Here is a 25,298-nt window from a genome sequence, read left to right as displayed (position 1 = left end):
ACGTAATAGTAATTGTGCAATAATTGATAATAGGCAATTAATATTGTCAAAATATCAATTATTAATTGATAAAATTCTATATCAATAAAAGAGAAACTCTACTAGTAAATTACTGGCAAAATGTAGGGTAGAGAAACATGTTAAATAACATGTTAGAATGTGATTAATTTTCTTCGAAGGGCTTCTATACAAACCATGTCGATTGGTAAACAGGTATGAATTGCATAATATTGAATTCGTAATTCTATAGAAAGCAGAGCATAACAATTTGATTTATTCAATATAACGTTATGGAATGACATCTGTACTGTACATCACATCACAGAGATATGATGTGTAGTAGTACGTCCATTCGCATGCCATTCCATAACGTTATATTGAATGAATCAAATTGTCTTGCAAATTGTTTTGTTTTCAAACAAAAGCAGCGCCGCCCCTAGCTTTTGCGGGGCCCGGGGAAAAAACTGAAATTGCGGGGCCCTTTCTAAAAATAAACTAAAGTATTAGTAAAAAAAAACTTAATAAGTAAAATAATTAACGTTAACTGTTCAAAAATTTATTTAAATAAAATTGCGAAAATTATAAAACAAAAAGTGTAAAAAAATTTTAAGATTGTATGTTTATTTTTATTTATTTTTATCCTTTTTTTAAATGAACCTTTCGCACTATTTTATGTAATATTAATTTTGCGGGCTTTTATTTCAGCAGAACCTTTTATTAAATCATCGCATTTAATTTTTCACATATTTGCTCAGTAGATAAAAGTGTCAGATTTGTTAATCGTTCCTGTGACATTGTTGTCCGTAAATAATTTTTAATTACTTTTAATTTAGAAAAACTTCGTTCTGCCGATGCTGTTGAAATCGGAATTGATAATAATATAGTCAAACCTGTTTTTATGCGGTCTTTTTTGTGCGGTTTTTATTTGTGCGATTTTTATGCGGTTTTTTTGTGCGATTTTTTTATTTGTGCGGTATAGTTGGCGACTAGTCTCGTGCGATTTGTCATGTCTCACGTTGACATATTATAGCTAAATAAACTTATTATAGCATAAATGAACTTATTATAGTAATATTATTGCATGAATATTCAAAAAATGAAATAATTTATTTTTTAAGTCAACAAAACACCACCAGGACAAAAATATGTAAAACAGACGATAGACGAGAGGATGCAGTCAAGTGCTGACATCTGTTGTCAATAAATTCTATTTCGTACGGTTTTGAGTTATTTTCTGTGTGAGACTTTTTATGCGGTCCGTATTGATTGCATAAAAAATATTTTTTTAATTGTGTTGCGAAAACTATTTTTTAAAGCCACTCGTGAAATTTCGTGCGATTTTTTTAATGCGTTTTTTATGCGGTCCCTATCCACCGCATAAAAACAGGTTGTATTCTTAAACAAACGGCCAGATTTGGAAGAGTCGTGCATATTTCTCAGCATATTCAAGCACTGTAGGGGAAGGTGGTGCAAGATGGGGCATGGGGTAAGACGGGGACGTCTGTTTATTCGTGGTTAACGTGCTTTCATCTAGCTGTTATTTGGGGAACTAAATGCCAACCTCAAAAGGGATCACGGGACGAGAGAACGTCCGAATCGCTCTCTTTGTTTGGAAGTAAGACAATTTTCCATGTTTCAGCATAACTTCATCTAATTTTACGCCTGCTACAAAGTTTCTACAAAATAAGTATCATTGTAAACTTTTACATTACCTTTTAGAGGAAGATATTATGGTATTCGAAGTAACCTTTGAGACTGAGATTGTTTAGTTTTGAAATAAAGTTGACCCGTGTTTGCAGTCAGTATGAAAAGTGCACGTTGGGGCAAGATGGTGGGGGCAAGATGTGGTACCCCATCTTGCCCAAGGTTGGCCACGAATTCTGCTGCTGTCTAGAGGCATTGCAATATAGTGCAGTGAACTAGTTTTAAATTCGTTGTCATCGATAATTCTATATCACCTTTTCGAATATAAAATAATAATTTTAAAAATGATCTTTTTATAGAAAATGAAATATTCCACTTTTAAATCATATCTAACTGTAATAAACTTATACAGTTTATTATTTACGTTTTTACGTTTTATTTTATTTATGAAAACATTTTTAAAATTTAAATACTATCTTAACAAGAAATAAAATGTGAGATAACAATCGAAATAAAAATTTTTTCCCACGAAAAAAAATATCGTCTGCTTACAAAATAGCGAAACTGAGCATGCGCAAAGTGACAGTATCGTCTGGTAAAGTAAATACGAGTAAGTTCAAACTTTTATATTTATTTATTCGGAAAATAATAATAAATGTAGCCGTTGTGATAAATGGGCGCACTGTTCTTGTGCCAATATTGAAGAAAACGACAGTTTAACCATTTTAATTTGTCCTTCTTGTATATAAAAATATCCCCATCTTATCTCATGGGTGGGGCAAGATAGCGAATTTACATGTAAATTTTCTTGTTTTTAAAAACATTTTTCAAAAATTAAATTTTGTATTATATATTACCAAATGTTTTAGTTGCTGAGAATAAAAAAATTATTATTCTCATTAAAGTGGTTGCCATGTTGTGACTTTTCAAACCTTAACGTCCTCATCCTGCCCCACCTTCCCCCTCTGGTGTTGCATTTTTACCATTAGTACAGATCGAACAAAAAATTTAATTTCTTCGTATAAACCGGCTCCATTTATATCACGATTATCATGCCTTAATTTTAAATCTAAATCCGTGAAAAACTTTTTAAGTTGGTCGTCTTTCATTGTTTGTAATAGTGGAATATTGTAAAGAAAAGCGAAAATATTAATATTGAACATAAAATATTAATATGATTTTCAATTTGTTCAAATCTTTCTTGTAATGAAGACATGGCTTGATCTGTTATTGCTAAGAAATAATTTCTGTAGAAGTTTCTTTCTGGATCATTTACACATTCATCTGCTCTTTCTCCTTCGTAATCAAATAAACGTTTACGTTTTCTTATTCTTACGGTTTTTTAACTTGTTTAAAATATTAGTTTTTTCACAAATATTATTTGCTTCCATTTTAGATTCTAAAAAATTTACTAATGCAAAAGATGATGTTGACAATCGGTTAGGATATAAATAGCAGTAAAAACAAAATACCTTATCTTTTAATTTTGAATAGAGAAGCCAGTTTCTGCAATATTTTTCTCCATTTAAATGTACTTTTGTATAATAAGATACATTAAATTTTCTACCTAGTTCATCTATGGGAAAATCGTAATTTGTTACTCGAACAATGTTTATATTAATTAATAATAATCTGATTTTCTCAGAGGGGTGTGATGGCCATGTTCCGGGATCGTCTTCCAATATGGTTGATAATTCTTTAGTTTCCTCGCTTGCGCTAAGAAAAAAAATTTCCTGACCATCATTTATAGCTCTATCTTCATTCAATAATGAAAGTAATTCTTTGTATGTAATTTGTAACGCTTCTTTATTTTGTACACTAGTGCTAGCTATAGCCAGATCGTTTTCTTCGTTATCAGTTTTAAAATATTTTAAAAGAATCTTTTTGACGACTTTCTAAATCTTTTTTATTTTCGGCATGTTTTCTTTTGTGGTTACCGCTTAAATAATTTGTATTTTAGATATCTTTATAAATTTTTACGATCTTTCACGATCTTTATAAATTATAACGATCTTTATAACGATCTTTATAAATTAAAATAAAAAGTATCATTAAGCAGCATAAATTTGTTCAATTAAAACATTTATTAGCTTACAATATGCTTGAGTGTATGAATGTCCTATGCTATGCTAACTACACCAACCTGACTCGGCGCCTAGTTTTGTTGGTAGGTTACATACTGCCAACTTACAATTTATATTATAAAAACTATTTTTTTCTGTATTATTATTTTGATTAATTTTAAGGTAATTATTCTTTTATAAAAAAACTACTAATAGAACACTAATAAAAACGAATATATTTGAATTTATACATTAAACAGTTATTCTTTTTGTAGATCATAAAATTAATTAGTGGCAAAGTTGTATCAAGAATTCATGAGATTTTTCCAGTGAACCTTACAATTATATTTTAAAATGAAGTTTTACGTTGAAATACAAGTTGTTACATTTTAATTATAAAACATTATTATGCTGCATCCTCTTAAGTGCATTCTCTCTTAAATCCTGGGTTGCCCCAGTTGCCTAGCCCTAGGAGCGGCCCTGGACAAAAGAATCATATTAGTGTCTGAAGCTCACGGAAGTATACTGAGCCAATTATATATTATATATACAAACAAATTATATCCGTAGAAATGCGAATCAAACATCAACAATAAATTGCTTTTGTTTTCTAAGAAATAAAGCGGACACAAGTAATCATATTGGTTTTTTAAACTTTTTAATGTAATAACGTAGCAAACACATTTTGCATTTTGAATTTAATAATATTTAATGGCTGTGGGACTTGTTTTCCCACTCAAAGGCCCTATATAACGAGGATCTCATAATTAAAATTATTCTATTTTGAACATATCCCTTATTTAGTTTAAATAATTATATTCCATTTATTCAAATACATTATATATCGAAAGAAGCTCCTATTGATTTTTACATATTAAAATTCAGTGAACAAAGGGAAGCATTATGGAGCAATAACTATATGCAATGTTATGCAAGCAATGTATGTGTTACAATAATATAGTCATGCCACTAGAAATTTATATTTTAAATCTACTTTAAAATTATTAAAAAACATTATATATGATTCTATTTTATTTCTAATTAAGGTTGATTATAACCTGTTTGGTTATACACTCGATCTCCAGCACAATGTTAAAAATCCAGCAACCAGTTGCTTAACTTTCCCGGCAACATTTAAAATTTTAGTGGCGCCATCTGTTACGATGTTTTATTATTAAAACTTTTTATATTTTTAACTTTTATAAAATGATAAAAAGCTTAATTTTGAAGGCAGGGATGGGTTTTACGAAAAATTGTAAATTCGAATAACGAGGAAAATCGTCATTAACTCCGACCCTACTGGAGATACGACACACGATCCTCTTTATCTCCCCATCCCGTCTACTTTTTACCACCAAAATTTAATAGAATCAATCCTCTTAATACACAAACCTCTCTGCAAAATTTCAGAAATTTTCGACAAAAGGCACGGGAGTTATTAAGGTTCAAAGAGGGTGAACAAAAATCGTGCCACACACTTCGCCACACTTTCCCCTCTTATACTGGCGATCGGTCGAAGAATGACTCCTCAAGGTTTTTACATTTCTGGACTCGGGACCTTGAAACGTCGAGAAATGCAAAACGAATGGGGGGGGGGTATTTTCTGTACATGGGTGTGTGTGTGTGTGTGTGTGTGTGTGTGTGTGTGTGTGTTTGTTTGTTTGTTTGTTTGTTTGTGTGTTTGTGTGTAGAGGGGTACGATTTTGTTCACCCTCTCTGAAGCTTAATAACTCCCGTGCTTTTTGTCAACAAGTTCTGAAAATTTTCAGGGAGATTTGTTTATTAGGGGGAGTTGATACTCTTAAATTTTGGTGATAAAAGGACGAGGGGTGGGATATAAAGGGGTCGTGTGTATATCTCCATGACGATTTTAATGACAATTTTACTCGTTATTAACATTTACAATTTTTTATAAAACTAATCCCTACCGTCAAAATTAAGCTTTTTGCCATTTTATATTAGTTAAAAATATAAAAAGTTTATTTAATAAAATATAATAACAGATGGCGCCACCAAATGTTTCCGGGAAAGTTAAGCAACTCTGCTGGATTTTTCAAAAACGATTTTCCCCTAGAAACATCAGATTTTAAACTCCATTTACTGGAAATCGCGTGAATAAACCAAAGTTTACAGTCAGCCTTAGAATATTTAATTAAAACTTCATAAAATGATATTCGTGAGTCTAGAACATAACTTATATATAAAATAAATAAAATTTATTGACATATTTAAAATTTATATAGGCCTATTTAATTACGTAGACATAGCCTATTATCATACATTTACGTATGTATTATTATAATAATTATAATATATAACAGTGATTAAAATTATTTTCGAATATAGGTCTATTAACAAACTTTGCATGGCGCGAAACAATTATAAATTACATTCAGTGAAGGTAATTAATTATTCTTACAGACTTTAAGTTCTGCATTGTTGTCGTGACTGATTTACGTAAGTAAACATACCAGACATACGTCACCATTTTGATATATCGATAGTTGTATTTACGACAATATATTCAGACGTTTACAACTGTTTACATCATTAATGTTTTACAGCAATGGACGACGTAAGAGTAATTCACTTTTTGTGAGTCGAAAATACTTTTATTCTTAATATTAAATGTGTAAATACTAAATTTAAAAGTATTTTTTAATTACTTTTTCGTAGGAACAATGGATTTACGTAAAAAATAATAAAACAGAGTTAAATTAAACTGTGGAATTAACTACAAAATGAAAGGTAATGTCATTGTATTTTACCGACAAAAAATGAATTTAATATTTGATTTTTTGGTGGAGAGAAGCAAATGATAGGCAAACTTGGGCAGAAATGGAGGACGATTATATAAGGGAGGCTACACCATAATTGGAAATGGTAGAATAAGCTGAAGAAAAAGATGATGATGATAATGACATACCTAACCCGATATACCGATAATTTTATGCATGTTCATTACAAAATTCATGTGTTACAGCGTACATTCTACCTTACATTTGTATAATATTATGAGGTATTTAGCGTAGTACAAACGATAGAAAGTACTTAAATAATACATTTCGTTTCGAAATTCCTACCAATAAAAATATTTTACGTATATATACTTAAAATAATTGAATTAAAAAGTAGGACCTACAATACGGGATGCAGACTGGCGGAATGAAATATAAAAAAACATATTGCCTGCGCTATTTAATGGCACCAATGATAATGGTAAATTTAATTTTCTCGGTGGATAATATTTTGCCGTGCAATTTGTGTAATATAGAGCATCCAATCAGCAGGAAGCGCGCTATCTTGTATAAGATTTATGCTTATATAATAGAGGCGATGATGTGGTTTTGGGCATTGAACTTTTTCGTCGTAATATTTAGGGATGACATTTTCTGTACGTCTGTTGTCCACGCTATGCTATTTTCTTCAAAACAAGTAAAGGCGCTGTTGTCCTTTATATCTTTATACATGGCCTTGCAATTGAGCATTGTAAGAAGGAGGAAACTGGCACTTCATTGCAGAGTCAGTAGTTATGAAAGTGAAAAGCAATGGGCCAAAGAAAAAGAAATCCATTTGTTAACAGGTTTTGCTATGTATTTTGTGGTTACTATTCTATGTTCTTTTGCCTCAACTATTGTATATTTTGCGATATATCGCGAGAATAAAGATGCTATCGAAGCTTTCACATGTTCAGTATCTGTACAAATATGGTTTCTTTATGCGAATGGTCAGACATTGTCAATTCTTACGTGCGGCATAGCTGTACTTTTTATTATAAGAAACAGATTAATACAATTATCTATTAAACTGGCCGAAGCAAAGAAAGAACATCTAAATCAATTTATAGAAAATCTGATCGAAAGCCATTTTGAAATATGGCAGTTTTTTCAACACATTAATGATAAATGGATTACATTTTTTCCTCTTGTTTACATATATGTTATGTATGTCTCGAGCTTTCTCTTGTATACGATAATTTTCATTGACATGATCGATGGAATTCGAATTATTTTAACAGTCGTATGCTTATTTTACATCTTTGGATCAATTACTGCAACCGGGGCATTATCAAATTTAGTTTCTCAGGTACGTTGTTCAATTTATTGTAGTGCAGCAGAAATAATTTAGGCTGAAAATAAAGATTTTCATTTTAAATTTTCAGTTTTACGACAATTTCATTTCTGTTGGAAGATTTTCGGATGCGAATTTTAGTTTAGAATATAAGTATAAAGTATGTTTTGTGATAATTTCTGAAAATCCACGTTTTTAAGTTATTATACACTGAAATATATTTATGCAATTTTTTCGCAGATAATCGATTTTATGAAGAGATTCGAAGGAAATACGATAGGATTATCAATTGGAGGTTTTTTCGTGATTAAGAGAGATTTTGTCGCGAGGGTAGGTAAATTTAATTGAATAAATCAACTCATAATTACGTTATTCAGTCCCAATTTTTGTGTCATATTAAAACAGTAAAGTAGAAGCTCGAATATTAATATACTTTGTTTTGGTCTACATTTGGTAAATATTAAAAAAGTTACAATTACTTTCAGTTATAAATTAACACGCCATTTGTTAATTTGCAATTGAAAGTGATGATAACTTAACTTGTTTGCTGTATTCATTTTTCGATGATCAATCATTGCATTACTACTATTTTTAATGGCATGTTTCGAAAGAATTTGTTACACAAGACTATAGAAAATTCTCTCAGAAAATATTTGTAGTTAGAACTTATTAAATAGCATAAGTGCATTTGTACAGTATCGATGTAATTTATGTTATTTATGTACTTTTGAAATAATTTGTTTCAGAAAAGAAAATTTAATTTTGATATTATTTATAACTTCTATCTCGTTCTGTAGATGATGAATGGCATGTATTCAGTTTTCTCAACCGTCATCGAATTAACTGGAGTTCTGGCAAAGAATAAATGTCCGATTGGAAATAAAACAATTCACTAAATATTCACACCAATCATTTATTATCGAAATTTTTTAACACTGAAATGATGATATGCCAATGTTTGAAAGTTTTCTGTGTTGTATATGTTCAAATAATTACGTGAACATTCAACAGTTTCCACGTAGTGATACCATACCGCAGGCGCAGAGAAAGAAAACAGTGTAGCATTTTAGAAATGTAATACCGTATTTACTCGCATATAAAACGAGGCTTTTATTCATTTTTCATTGCTTCAAAAACCTAGGTCGTCCTATACGCGCGAGCGAAGGCTTCTTTACTTTTTTTTTTTTGCAATAATTTTTGTTAAATAACCGTGTGTTCGCATTTTTTACCGGATGCTCACCCTCTGTGTGTTTAAAAACAAAAGTATTTTATCTGGGTCGTTTCAATCGTTCTTGTGTATCGTCATGAATAAAGATGAATAGCAATAGGAAAAGCAAAGCTTTTGAATTGAATTCCAATTTGAAATTCCAAAATCACACGGGAGTCCGATATAAGTTTTAATCCATTCCCACGCGAAAACGGATGATTATACGAAAATCAGAATTCGGAGAAATTCGTAAGTGTAATAGACGGAGAGTGGATTCGACTGTTAAGAATTGGCAAAAAAGTTTCTCGATTGTCCAACTTTACACGAACAAATTATGTTGTCGATTTTAGAAGATTTTTCATTAAAGTTTAAAATGCCAGTAATTTTTGCAAGACAATGTGTGCATTTACGTGCATTTGATATTTTATTTGTGATTAAACGAAATATAATTAATTTGTATTAATAAATCTAATTTTCTTTATTTTGATCTTTAAAGTCACACCAATCCCATATGAGAGATCGTCTTATAAGCGAGTAAATACGGTAACTTCGGATGTTGTACAGCTGTAAATATTGTTATTGTAACTCGTGAGAAAGAATATCAACTGCTAATAATTAAGTGCGGAAGAGTCAACTGATTCAAAAAAGCAGCCTTCTTGTATCTCTTGTCGAGTGGATGAAACCACTGAACACTGGTAATGTTTAGTCGTGGATTCGCGCCTGGCCAACGGGCTGGCCACGTGGAGTTTTCTTCATGTTTGTAATACCTAAATAAGGGCCAGTTTTTCATAAAAGACCTGCCGGGAGGCATTCCCCGTGGCAGATCACCCATGAGTTGCGTTGCCGTATACGAACAAACCAGTCTTGTATTTCTTGGCCTCGGTAAACTCTAGTAGGACTTTTTTCACTCAGTCGAGAATCAGGAAGGTTATCTATAAATTCCCATTATCAGAGCATTGTTATAGTATTCGCGTATCACTATTAGTCAAATAGAATAATAGGTTATACTTTTGAGACCCAATGCTAAGATATTAAAATAATAAGCTCGCATTAATAATTAAGCGTGTATCGTTCAGCACGGCATTTATTTTTACCACCAATCTTCAGGGCTCTCTTGTATGTCATGGAAATTGCTCTCTCGTGCCATATGAGAGAGCAATCTTTCAAATGAATCGCCTCATTGAATTGCACACTAGTAAAGTACTGTGATGTTTACGATCAATCTTGATTTCCGTTTTGAGCAGATTTATAGGGTGCAAACGGTCTTCATCGGATGAATAAAAGCAACATCTCACAGTACATGCAACATATGTAAAAATTAAATGCCAGATTTTGCAATTTGTAATGTAATTAGACGTAAATCTCGATTAGAGTCTGTCATTTTATTAGATTAGGTATCACTAAATCTAATAACAGATAATTTTTGTAGTCATTTAGCTTTATAATTGTGCAACATGTTTTACACACTTTCTGCAATTAAAAAATCACTGGTACACATTGTAAAAGACTACATGCATGATATAATATTCAAAAATACTTCTAGTTATGTTTTATGTTTATTAATATCTGGTGATCGTATATCAAGTACTTGTGTTCAACACTTTTTAGAGATATACTCGTATTTATAATTCGCAATTCCACCAGATAAAGTGTAAACCCTTAAAACACAAATTTGCAACATATTTTCGACAAACCACAGTTTTTAAGTGTTTTTGCATCCAAAAATCATACTATTTAAGATTCAAAGCGCCAAAAGTGCCATAGTAGTTAGTTTTAATACAAGTTTTTAAATATCATTTCTTACGAAACTATATTTCGCATGTCTTAACTTATGATAATTCTGGCCAGATTTGAGTTCATTTAGATTGTTAAGTATCTTTTTAGACAACGTTGAATTGTGGTAATTTAGTTAGCCAACAATTTATGTAACGTGAATGTCGTTAATTTGTAAGATGAAATTAATTACAGTATTTGAATTGTCAAGCTACAAATAAAAGTTTTCCTAAATTCTATAAACATAATACATCGTTTGTAATATTTCTTAGCTTTACTATATTGACTATATTACTATATTTTAAAGAGGCATTATTTAACAATAAAATTTCTGAAATATTGACTCAATATGTCTATGTGTTGCAGAAATTTAATTCGTTATCGCATATTGCATGGAATAGAAATTAAGATATTTCATCATCAAACAGATCTATTATATTTCAATTAAGATTACATAATAAATCTGTTTGATGATATCTCCACGGTAACTTCATTACATGAAACCAACATTAAATAAATATTATATTCCGTGATTAGTTGTTGATGAAATGTAAGTCGACAAGTTTGATGTGAATCTAGTAGTATTGTTTATCAATAATATAATTTTGCGGGTAGATTTCTGTAATAATTCTCTATAATATATTCTGTTTTGTTAAATATTAATTAAAACGTTATCTATAGCCTATTATCAATAAATTAAGCAATGAAGAAAATTATTTTCTTTTAACGCAAACGAAGAATTTCTTCTTCTTGAATGAACTGGCATTTTTCAACAAAAAGTAAAATGCCATTTTAATTAGCATTTCTCAAAGGTTTTAGCATTCATAAATTAAATAGAATCAAACCTGTTTTTATGCGGTGGATAGGGACCGCATAAAAAACGCATTAAAAAAATCGCACGAAACTTCACTAGTGGCTATAAAAATAGTTTTCGCAACACAATTAAAAAAATTTTTTTTATGCGGTGAATAGGGACCGCATAAAAGTCTCACAGAAAACTCGTTTTAAAATCGTAGTCTTAGTCTCTAAGGAAATTACCTTCCTCTTCGCTTTGTTTTTGCCCTTATTCATTTTCAGGGATTATGTCTAAACATAAAATAAAAATCCTAAAATTTTATATCTAAATAGAAAAAATAATACAGTGCTGTACGTTTACCTTCAATTTACGCTTTGAAATGAATCTTATCTTAATGGTCCAGGAATGTGAAAGCACTTTGAAGGTTTAATTAACGTATTTAAAACACATGTAAAATTTATTGACAACAGATGTCAGCATTGACTGCATCGTCTTGTCTATCATCTGTTTTACATATTTTTGTCCAGGTGGTGTTTTGTTGACTTAAAAAAAAAATTATTTCATTTTTCGCATATTCATGCAATAATATTACTATAATAAGTTTATTTATGCTATAATAAGTTTATTTAGCTATAATAAGTCAACGTGAGACATGACAAAACGCATGAGACTAGTCGCCAACTATACCGCACAAATAAAAAATCGCACAAATAAAAAAATCGCACAAAAAAATGACCGCATAGAAACAGGTTTGACTGTAACACAGGTAACAGTATTGGCGTGTTTTGTAATCACACTTCGCTTATTCGCGATTGAAAAGTTGTTATCAATTACACGACTATTAGCAAGACATTTGGGTATTGAAGAATTGCCTTTTACATTTCAATTGCAGTGCAGTACTTGTAAAATGCAATGTGATATTCATATTTTGCTTTACTTTTAGTCATACTTTCATAGTTTTTATTTTATATTTTTCTTAATTTCAGTTTTATTTGTTAATCCTTATTTTTATTTGTTGTTAACCTTATATTTGTCATAATTTATTTATTTAATTCTTATAACTTATAATTTGTATTTAGATACTTCAAAAGTTAATATTTAAATGAAATGTTCTATTTTTGGAACATTTTCTAAAACTGTTTTAAAAAAACCTGATGATGGTCTATGGCAGTAAGCTGAAAATATTTGTTATTCTCTCTATTCGTTTTTAATGTACAGTACCTATGCCTACACTAAACTATGGCTTCCATTTAAATGTGTAATTAATAATTAAAATATAATTTTTACTACATTCTACATATTCAATCAAAGTGCCATAGGTTGCCGACTCCTGCTCTAGAATATTCGAAATCGTTTTCTGACAGATAGCATCTAGAAGTTTCTTCAGGGTTATGCAAATGAACAGTGTAAGCAATCTTAAATGAAAAGATATTTCTGTGCCAATACCAACGTTTTAAGTTCTCCGCTACTCCCGCTCCATATCGACATTCCAGGATCCCAAATATGGCGCCAAATTTTAATTTCGATATTCTTACTGCAATAATGAGTTTATAAAAGATTGGTTTGGGGACTCATTTTGATGGATGGGATTTTTTTCACCCACTTTGAAACTTAATAACGCCTGTGCCTTTCGTCAAAAATTTCTGAGATTTTGCAGGGAAACTTGTATATTGGGGAGAAATGTTTCTAGAAATTTTCAGGAAAATAGGACCAATTATTAGAGAGATATTAAGTTGAGTGAGGGCCGTATCTGTGAACGCTTCCAAGTTATTAAATATTTTTACTCGTACAAAGTTTTAGTTTACTAAATAAAAGTTCATCTCCACCTTCAAAATTAAGCCTGTTGTTTTTTTAATTACAATTAATAATATAAAAGTTATTTTTTTAAATAAAATTGCATAACAGATGGCGCCACGCACAATTTTTTAAACATAATATGTTCCTTAAACATAAAAAAAATTTTTGCCGGGAATGTTACGCAACTCGTTGCTGGATTGTTTTACTTTAGTAAACATATTTTATATCAAAAACAGAAACTGTTTTTTGGTAAAATTCAGTAAAACGATTTCTTTAACATTGTACTTAGATTTAATTCACTCGCGCTATTTTTCTTTCATGTTTTCATTATAATCTTATTGGTCTTACAAGTTTTATGTATATAATACGTCTCTGTAATCCAAGATTTTTGGTAGACGGTCTCACAGCAAAACTTTAAGTTAGGAACTCTCCTCTATTCCTTAAAAAATGACATATGCATTTCGGGTTGGTATATTCATCACAACCCCTCCTCAGTGCTAATTTTTTAAAGACAAAAAAAGGGGAGGAGGTATAATACCCAATACATGACACAAATACATTACAAGATGTCACACTTACTTACTCTTAAAGTAATAGTTGCGTATGAGCTACCACTACATCCACACACCAAACCATTTGCTTTCCATTTAAAATGCACTTGAAGTGTTTGCATAACGCCACTTCTAAAAACCATTGTACATTATGACTATTTTTGTAAACAACCAGTATATACAATAACTAATACAATACATACCTCTAAAATATAAATATCATGCGGACAAGTAATACACCAGAATACCACTTTTAAATCAATCGCAACAACATCACCATTTCATCACTATATAGCGCCCTCTATCACTTTGTACCATCTAGAATCTATTTGCATTTTATCAGAAATATTTATCAAATTATTTTGGTTTTTTTTTTTTAATTTCTAAATGTTCTTTAAATCTACGTTTATATATATATCCCTTTCATGATGTAGAATTTTAATATTATCGCGATTAATTTTACATTTATTAATTTCTGTGTGTTCATACCAAGGTGAATTTTTATACCTCAACCTGATAGCCGAACTTCAATGTTCCTTTATTCGGCTATATCAGGTTGAGGTATAAAAATTCACCTTGGTATGAACACACAGAAATTAATAAATGTAAAATTAATCGCGATAATATTAAAATTCTACATCATGAAAGGGATATATATATAAACGTAGATTTAAAGAACATTTAGAAATTAAAAAAAAAAAACCAAAATAATTTGATAAATATTTCTGATAAAATGCAAATAGATTCTAGATGGTACAAAGTGATAGAGGGCGCTATATAGTGATGAAATGGTGATGTTGTTGCGATTGATTTAAAAGTGGTATTCTGGTGTTTTACTTGTCCGCATGATATTTATATTTTAGAGGTATGTATTGTATTAGTTATTGTATATACTGGTTGTTTACAAAAATAGTCATAATGTACAATGGTTTTTAGAAGTGGCGTTATGCAAACACTTCAAGTGCATTTTAAATGGAAAGCAAATGGTTTGGTGTGTGGATGTAGTGGTAGCTCATACGCAACTATTACTTTAAGAGTAAGTAAGTGTGACATCTTGTAATGTATTTGTGTCATGTATTGGGTATTATACCTCCTCCCCTTTTTTTGTCTTTAAAAAATTAGCACTGAGGAGGGGTTGTGATGAATATACCAACCCGAAATGCATATGTCATTTTTTAAGGAATAGAGGAGAGTTCCTAACTTAAAGTTTTGCTGTGAGACCGTCTACCAAAAATCTTTTGGATTACAGAGACGTAATTATATACATAGTAACATACAGCAGTCCAGATTACAGAGTACTTACAAGGGTTAATTGTTACCCGTGGTATCGAAGATGGCGACGGGGAAATTTTTCCCCCTAGATACTAGACGCCGACGGGGAAATTTTTTTCCCTACGTTCGAGATGGCCGCGTTTCCGGTCGCCGTCTTGTCTGCACGCAAGCTAACGTGCAAACAAGATGGCGACCGTCGACGACGACGACGACGACTACGACGACGACAATAAATTATACTTAACTAGATGTTAAAAGATATTTTAAACTATTTTAAACATATATATATTATATATATAATATAGAGAGAGAGAGAGATGGTATAAATAAACTTACATTAGCGTTGGTCCTTCGCGGTCCTTCGACGCTTTGTTGAAATCGATGTTGAAGACTCGGAAATACTTGATGTCGTCGTTCTTTTCTGTTTCTTTTTAGTAGTACTTTTCTCTGCAATCTTCTTAGTTGCCCCCCCCGCATTCCTTTTTTTCCGAACGTTTTTCCGCTATAGGGGCTGCTGGGACTGTCGCGGGTTCCTTCCATATTGGTTCCTTTCCACGTCCGGGATATATATTCCGTAAATGTCGAACGAAGGTAAAAAAACGATCTCCTAGTTTTTTGAAGGCCAATTCAGGTATTTTCTATACATAAATGCGTACATGTAAGAATCGGAAAGGTCTTCTGTATAGTGTTTTGGAAGGTTTTTTTTTTATTTTTCAAATATCCCCACAGTCTTTCGATATTTTGGGTGTGGACTCCCGTTTTTGGATCGACGAAATTTTCAGAGTGATTAACCGTCTTGTGTGATATTTCGATTCCTTCCAATTTGTCGATATTGTAGTAGCCTTTCCATTCGTCGGTCAATACAGTAGTGCCCGAATTAATAAATTTCGATATAATCCAATTGAGAGTATTTTCCGACCTGTCGTTTACTTGGCAAACGAAACAGCTTTTATCTTCTCGGCAAATGCCTCCGACGACCCATTTTGTGCTTTTAAGCTTTCTACCTTTTTCGTATTTTCTTTTACAAATAACGGTCTCGTCTATTTCGACAGTTTTATTTGGTCCTCCTATTTTGAACGATAGAATATTATGTAGTGCTACTAGCATTACAAATCTGATATGGTTCGACCAATCGACTGCAGCTTTGTTAGATATTCCGGCGGCATTAGCAGAAATATTTGTAGAGCAATCGAGCGCGAGGTGATGCCATATAAACGACAAAATCGAATTCCACGGTAAGTTTCCACATTTACCTTTAAACGTACCGTCGAAGGCAGAGCTGAAGTTCCAACATTTGTGGCATCTCATCGCACACGATTTTCTGTCGTTGCGATATACTACTTTGCACGGTTTGGAACATTTCGAACAAATGTCTACAGTGTGCTGTAACCCCAATTTGACAGCTAATTTAAACCCTCTGTCTATTCGCGAGTCAAGTCCAAGTTCAGTATAATCGTGTTCCAACAATTGGAAAAAAGTCTGGGAAGTACATCCCGCCAAAATTCTTCGGAATTAATATCTATATCACTCATATCTTGAGTTAAAAAAAAAACTACAAATTAAATAACAAAGCTAATCGTTAATAATATTAACGCACAAAATGCGAATTATCTCGAAATATACAAACCTAAATCACAAAAAAAAAATGACTTCCCTTACGAATAAATGTTCGGGTTTCGATAGACGACGTCTATCGAAACCCGAACATTTATTCGTAAGGGAACTTTCCGCACGTCGAAACTTCCTCTCGTCGAAAAATTAGTATTAATTTGCATAATGCGACAGATAGTACGGGTACGCCCCCAGTAGAGATTATCACTCGAGAATCTGATTCGAGATTACCGGAAACGCGGCCATCTCGAAAGTAGAGAGGGGAGAAATTTCCCCGTCGCCGACGAGTCGCTAGGGAAAAAATTTCCCTGTCTCCATCTTCGATACCATAGGTAACATTAACCCTTACAAGTTTTATAAAGCGATTTATTAATGTTGGTAATGATTTGTTGTGAGTCTACCTAAATATATAAGCCATATTTTATATTTTTAAGTTAGTTGATCTGTTCACATATAGTCATTTTGGGGGGCCTATATCTCGCGAAGGCGCGCTCGTACACCCATGGTTCATTAGACTTTTTTTGTTCCTATCAGTATGCTCTACAGCTCTGTTAAAGTCCCAACCGCGTCATTCGGACCTAGAATTGTACCCCGAGACCAAATCCGGACAGATCGAAAAGCCCCAAAAAATTTTCAGGCGGTGATCCGTTCCTCGCCACCCGGCTGTCCCATTGTGGGCTTGCTAGATAAAAAAAAATCCCTCTTAGTGCCCACAGGGCGAAAAGAGTTTAAAATAAACTATATTTAAATAAATAAAATAATATGCTGTAATTAGAGTAAATGTAAAGAAGCTGATTGAAAAAGATGATAAATTGAAATGGTATAATACGTTACGTGCCGGATGATTTCTTCAACGCGTGCCATAGGTTCGCCACCTCTGGTCTAGGGGAAATGTCTTCCGGGAGGTCTTTTTAAGGGTAACTGGCCCATATTCAGGCGTGGCCAGCCCGTTCTGGGCCCTTAGTCTCGAGTTTTTCGTGTTACAACTTTCAACGTGTTGAAGTGTCACGTGGTACCATCCCACACTCTAATATCAAATTGGTAGTCTCGAGTTATACCTCACGTGCTTTCCCATCTCATCATGTGAGTTCCTACTCACTTTGAGTTGAGCATGTGAGATCTCTACAGGAAAGTGAGAATGGCTGACGGATTTGCTATTCTGATCGCAATTGAAGCATTAGAAAGGGCTGAAAGAGTTGTTTAAGAAGGCAACAAATTTTTCGACCACGAGTAGATGCCATTTCTTTTCATGTCAAGTCAACACTAATAAAAAAAAATTTAATTCGTAATTGATAAAATTGTACAGCAAATTTTTCCAAAAATAAAAAGATCTAATTCATCGAAAAAGAGAATTAAAATGATAGTAAATTATATGTATAAATTATAAAGAGCATAGACACTATATTAAGATTATTTTATTAATCAGAATGTTAAGTTCTGATTAATAAATAATCTTAATAGACAAAGCAATTTAAGAAATAGATGCAAGGAAGAAAACTATATAAAAAACGGATTAAATTAAAATACTTTTTCCATTACACAACAGACTTGTTTAGCTCCAACATCACGCAATTAATTTTTAAACTAATTCTATCTACAAATCGAATTCTTTTTCTTGTAAATTTATATTGTCGAATTTTCCACTGTTCATTTTCTTTATTATTGTCATATATATGCTGCTAATATTTTTTTTTTTTTTTGTTTTTTCTCGCAAACCCAAATGCATTGTAAATAATCCCATCACGCTTAACGACACACTTAACCAAGTGAGTACACTCAAACCTGTTTTGTGCGGTCTTTTTTGTGTGATTTTTTTATTTGTGCGATTTGTTTTGTGGCAGTATATATGAATTTCAAATTGGTGTATTAGACCGCACAATAAAAAAGCACAAAACAAATCGCACAAATAAAAAATCGCAAAAAAAAGACCGCACAAAAAACAGGTTTTGAGTGTATGACGTATTTCCGCTCGCTTTCGAGTTCGCCACTCGAGCGACCTCGAAAGGCGAGCGGAAATACGTCATACTCACTTGGTTAAGTGGGTCGCTCCATGAGTCTAACTCGAGACTGACCAATTTATGTGAGTCATAGTAACACGAGTGAATTCAATGACGTCAATTCGAGTACAACACGGAAGACTCGAGACTAAAGGTCCGAACCCACGACCGAACTCCCAATGTTCAGGCTTGGCCACTGGTGGGCCATAAATCTCTTGCCTACTGTGTGGCCCGGTAGATAAAAACCACTAAACACTGGTATTTGGTCGTGGGTTCACGCCTGACCAAGTGCAATTTTTCGGATTTTCTTCACGTCAGTAACATCTAACTACGGGCCAATTTCCCATAAAAGATCTCCCGTGAGGCACCCCCTTCGCTTATTGCCCACTTTGCCACAACTAAATAAACCAAACCGAACCTAAATGCTGACTGTGTTATAGTAATATAGACCATTAATAAATATACGAATAAAGATACAAAAGAGCAATATTCATTAATTATTTATTTCTGAATTATAATTGTTAAATTACGATATACATTTGTATTTTAGAATATTTTCAAATTTGGCTTTTTTTCGATAGATTTGATTTAACGGTAAGAATTATTAATTAAATCGTTACGAATGATTAGGTTTTCATGAAAATACACTATGTAAATTTGCCAACAGAAATTTAATATTTTATAAAACAATTGCCAATAAAAACTAAAAAGGCATATTCGAGAGATCTTGTAAAGTAAATTTTAAAAAATTCCTGCACTGAGTTGCTTAATTCCCCCCCCCGGTCAAGGTCTGTATAAGAAGGTCAGGACACGCGTGACCTACTTCTTGAGCCGCCATTTTGGGGTTTTTTGAGTCGCATGTTTTAAGCAAACTTGTACGAGCAGTCAGTTTTATACGACATTAATTAAACTAAAATTGCATAAATCCAGTGATTTTCCAGTCAAAAATATAATTTCGGATGATTATGCAACCCCAATTTTATGTAAGTTGTCGATCAAATAGTTTAAAAGAAACAATCATCCATATCATTTGCTGTCCTGATTGAAACTAATTAAACTGATGCAATTAAGTATACTGTATAGGCACTTCGTAAAGTGATGGAATAACATCAAAGAAAATTTAAAGCATAGTAAAGAATATAGAATGAAGTTATCCAAAATTTTATTTTAAAGCATTTACCAACAAAATATTAATGCATTAAAAATATAAATACTGGACTAACGTTTAATTAATGAACATTTTTGGTTTTATAAAAGCTTAAACGTCATATTTTCCTAATTACATAAACTTTATCAAAAAAGATAATATTAAACACAGTTTAATGATATTTTTAACAGAGCTTATCTGAGACATAACTTCTTTCTCTGTAAACATACAGATAGCTGTAAACTTTGTAAACCCATTGTTTAACGTTTTGAGTACGCATATACGTAACTAGCGGGTGGGCCCGGCGTTGCTCGGGCAAAAGTAACAATACCGAAGATTAAGATTATTACCTTACTCGTTTTCACAGAATGCAAGAATTGGGTCCCCCTGTTTCCAGATTAATTAGAGAATTTTTAGATGAATCTAAAAATATGTTTGATTTCCCGCAAAAACGAAAAAAACTGCATCTGCATCTTGCACGTTGCTTTCTCTTAACAATTCCATTGTTACGTAACATTTTCATTGTTGACACTTCCATTGTTACTTGACACTTCCATTGTTACTTGACACTTCCATTGTCACTTGACACTTCCATTGTCACTTACACTTCCATTGTTGATGGAAGTGTTAAGACTTAATCCTGTCCCTCTCCCCCGTAGGGAGGAATTTCGAAAAATCCCTTCTTATTGTGCGTCCTCGTGACGTACCCTAACTGTGTACCACATTTCAACTTTCAACTCCTAACTGTTTGGGCTCTGCACTGATTATTATTATTATTATTATCATCATCATCATCATCATCATCATCAATCATCAACTCGTCTCTATTATTATATAGATAATAGTCGACTCACGCAGGAACCACGTGTAGTAAGCTCTATCGATAAGTCCCAAAATGGCCGCTGCCGCATAGAATCACGGGAGCGTGTCCTGACCTTCTTATACAGACCTTGCCTTGTAACATTTGGTGGACTGTCCTTCCGGACTACCGGGCAAGGTCGCGCGCAACAGAGTCCGCCAGACTGAACCATTCAACCTTCTCGCTTCGTGCTGCTTGTCGGTCGCCTCATTTATAGCGATTCCCGTGTGGCCAGGGGTCCAGCCTGCCACACAGTCGCCCTCTGCATAGCTATGCTCGCCGCCAGGTCGATAATGGAGGGCTGCGAGGTGAAAGTCACATTCTCCACGGCGTGCAAGACCGACAGACTGTTGGAGAAAACTGCCATCGGTAGGCCAGATTGTGTGCAGATGGTAAAGGCCCTCAGTAGACCCAGGGCCTCTGCCCAAAGAGGCTGCTTGACTCGTGTAGGGACCACACCTCTGTGAGCTGATGACTCGGGATGACTACTCCGATAGACGTCTAAGTGCTAGTTTTTGAGGCATCTACTCCTACTTGCTCCCACCCCGGCCACTTGGTGGAGGCTGTCCACTGGAACTGTTGACACATTGTCTCAGGTGGGAGCCCCGATAGGTGTTTGTAGTCTTCGAGACTTAATCGGCCTCGGATGCTTGTTAAGTCGGGCGGGACATGCTGCTGTCGATATAGACGGTGTAACGGGATTTTCCTGCGTCTGGCTTCCGTTAGGACTCGGTGGAAGTAGGACTCCTGGTGTTGACGCCACTTGTAATACGTGAGGCCGGTCGCCGAACGAAAGAGGTTGTGGAGTGGGCTGAATTGACCTCTTGAAAGGTGCATCATTGCGTGCGAGAGGGCACGCGTCCGGAGCCTGCTGCGCAGCGGTACGTAACCAGTTTCCGCCAGCAGTGACAGTAAGGGGGTAGTTTTCGGCACCCCCAGAGCGGTCTTTAGTGCCTTGTGAAAAGGAACCTTGATGCGTTTCAGCGTAGTGGTGGGTGCCCCTGCTAGTAGGGGGGGCCCCGAGCTCTGCCATTGGGCTTAGTACCACTTTAGCTTTAGGATGCTCGCCCTGCGAGCTCCGTTTCGTCGGGAAGTAAAATATTGTAGGTACGAGCCGGCTCGCGTAAGTTTGGACCTTAAATATTCGGCGTGGGCTGACCACGTGAAAGACTGGTGAAAGTGGATCCCTAAGATCCGTAGCGTGTCTCGTTGGGGGATAATCCCCGAGCTCAAGGTCAAGGTAATTTCCGGCCGTCTCATCTTGGGAGAGAAGTCAATGACTGCGCTCTTTGCTGAGAAGGTGAGGCTCCAACGACTCGCCCAGTGGTCTAGGAAGTCTAGTGCATTTTGCGCATACTTGGCCGCGCACGCCTGGGAGGTACCCGTCGCAATGATGTAGATATCGTCAGCATACACTAAAGTCGTGACCGATGGCGGGAGGGCTTCCCACAGATCCGCCATGTAGCACGTGAAAAGCAGGGGCGCAAGGACACTCCCTTGCTGCTGACGGACGCCTGGTCGGCAGAACTGAAGAACAAAAATCGGGAGCACATCAAACCATTCGAGAGCTGGTATTACCATCATGCCACGACCCGACAAACAGAGACACTACTAGCACGGCTGAGAACGGGAACGGCGATGTTGAACGACTTCTTACACTCCCGCAAACTGAAAGAGACGCCGAACTGCCCCCGTTGCTCGGAGCGGGAAACACCTCGACATTATTGGCTGCGCTGCCGCACTACGCAGCTGCCCGACAAGAACTGGGCTCGACGTTAAATACAAACCTCGCCTCAGCAGACACGCTACTCTCGATCTACGATCCGGCTGAGCATACCACACCCCGCCGCCTAGTGCTGGGTCTGGAAACCTATATAAAACGAACGGGACGATTTAACTAACCAACGAAATAACATCAGATCGGAGGAAGAGCCTCATCAGTGCTAAAATCTCCATATGAGATAGAAGAAGAACATTTGGTGGCGCCATCTCTTATCATATTTTATTATTAAAAATTTTTATAATTTTAACTATTATAAAATGGCAAAAAGCTTAATTTTGAGGGTTTTATAAAAAAAATTATAAATGCTAATAACAAGTAAAATTGTCATCAAGTCCGACCCTACTGGAGATACATACGACCTCCTTTATCTTCCCACCTCCTGGACATTTAATTAACGAAATTTTGTAGAATCAACTCCCCTAATACACAAACCGCCCTGCAAAATTTCAGAAATTTTCGACAAATGCACAGGAGTTATTAAGCTTCAAACAGAGTAAACAAAATCTGCCCCCCCCAAACACTAACATCCATACAAACAGAAATTACCCTCGAATTTTTTGCATTTTTCGGCGTTTCAGGGTGTCTTGAGTTTAAAAATGCAGAAATCTTGGGGGTCATTTTTTGACTGATCTCCATAATTTTCCTTTGTTATATGTAACTACCGGGAAAAGTAAAAAAAATAAAATTAAAATAGAACTCAAGTAAAGAATATAGGAAAAAGAGAAAAGAAAATATGAGATAATTCTTTACCCAATTCCTTTTCCTATTCGTCACCACTAAATAGAATTAAACAAGAACGTTTTCTCTCGTTTGGTTATGTTTAATAGCGATGAACTGACAGTCCTCAGCTGAAAAATGTTCCAAAAGAAAAACTCGTGTGATAAATATGCAGGGTAACAATAATAATGTAAACTCGAAAGTTTTGCTTAATTTTATAATTTGTTTGTGACTTTAAATCTATTAATCTTATAAAAATCTGGAAGAAATTCCATACGGAAAAATGAATAATACTTCCGCTCGTGACAACTCGTAGACGTTTTGATGACGCACCCACAGATGACACATACAGTTAGTAAGAATCAACTTTAGTATCAATTGGAAGAAAAATAAATCTTCCAAAATTTCAGATGTTCCAGGAATTGACCCCTAGACGAAAGTTTCTCGTAAATGATTTGAAAGAAAGAAAATACAGGGCAACAGTGCGAAAGGAACCAAGAAGAACAGGAAGGACAGAAGAAGTGGAGGATTTCGAACAACCACAGATCATTAATCACCCGCCACATGCTGCATGGGATCCTTAGTGACCATCCGTTAGCTAAGATTTAGTACTTGTATTCAGATGTAGAACTCTGGCAATCGTCTTTATCATCTATGTTAAACCGGAAATTATATAAATGTAAAGTCTATCGATCAGGAAGTTGAGTATATTTAATGTATTTAGAAATTCAAGAGCGAGCGGGGGGGCATTCTTTATCCGAATCCACGAACGACCTTTAACTCAGCCGTGTCATCATACATTGAGGTTCGAGTAGGTCAATAATATCGGGAATGACAGCATTAGAACACCAAACATCACAAAATATTGCACAATTATTAATCATTATCTGAAATTTCAACGCTGCCATAGCAAATTTCTCTTAAGAATAGATTCAACATTTTCAAAAATAATTCAATTGTTAATTTAAATAAATATCGATTAATGTAATTATTAATTACCAATTAATATTATATAATTACATCAATTATTTAATATTATTATTTACACAAGGATGAAATCTTGTAAACAAAAGACACTATACGTTTACGGACCGAAAATTTCGACTTTGGTTTAATATTGAACTTAAAATATTTTGAATAAATACGATTGAACCTAAAAAAAATGTATCGAGCAAATGATACAAAAGCTTTAACGCTGCCGCTGATAATTACCATAATCTGCATTACGCATTGAATAAACATTTGCTTCTTATCTTATATCAAAATTTAACGTGATATATAGTAAAACGCAAGATTCATGATACCGGAAACAACCAAGAACCAGGACACCAAATATGGTAATGAGAAATCATTGATAACTTTTATCTATTAATTTATTTTTATTTTATTATAAAATGAAATGTTTCCTCCGATCGGGGCATTCTTCAAGAATTTCTATTTTGTTTACGCCTTTCAAACGGAAATGGCACGAACACGAAGCATACGACTTGATGACATAATTAGCGTGTGTATACGTTGCTCACTACATATTACTGACTGCGATTAATTGCTGAAACTAGAAAATAATTCGTCGTATCCGAGCAAAGACTTGCGTCGAGACTCCGTGCACAAAGAAGTAATATTTACGAAATATTGAAGGCGTTGATTTCAAGTTATTGAATTACCTTCAGAGTAACTATGGAAAAAAAATTAAATTTCAACCTTAATAAATAAGGACTGTCCAAGAGCTTCTTGTTTATTTATTTAGAGTTTCAAATATTAGCCTTTAAGTCCTTATTTAGGCTTAAATGTTTCTCAAGATGCATAGTAGAGTAGAATTTCTTTGCATTCTATTACTTACTATAGATAAATTTATGTAAATATTAAAAAAATATTATTCTTAAAGTATTTATAAAAATCAACAAATCAACGACAAATGAATATTTTCCGTTAGATTCATGAGATTTAATTTTCGAATATTGCAAGTCTACAGTATATTAACATTGAATGAAGAAACGTAATGGTATATCA

The 25,298-nt window shown here is 33.8% G+C and overlaps 1 protein-coding gene across 1 annotated transcript in view; it reads left to right on the top strand.

The window, feature by feature from the left end:
- The window catches only part of LOC136969943 (single insulin-like growth factor-binding domain protein-2), a 128,357-nt gene that overhangs the window by 61,831 nt on the left and 41,228 nt on the right, over window positions 1–25,298 (top strand). The window lies entirely within an intron of this gene.

The sequence above is a fragment of the Centruroides vittatus genome, unplaced genomic scaffold (genome assembly GCF_030686945.1).
Source record: "Centruroides vittatus isolate TY-2023 unplaced genomic scaffold, ASM3068694v2 contig_1832, whole genome shotgun sequence".
Taxonomy (NCBI): domain Eukaryota; kingdom Metazoa; phylum Arthropoda; class Arachnida; order Scorpiones; family Buthidae; genus Centruroides; species Centruroides vittatus.
This window is presented reverse-complemented; position numbering and strand designations above follow the sequence as displayed.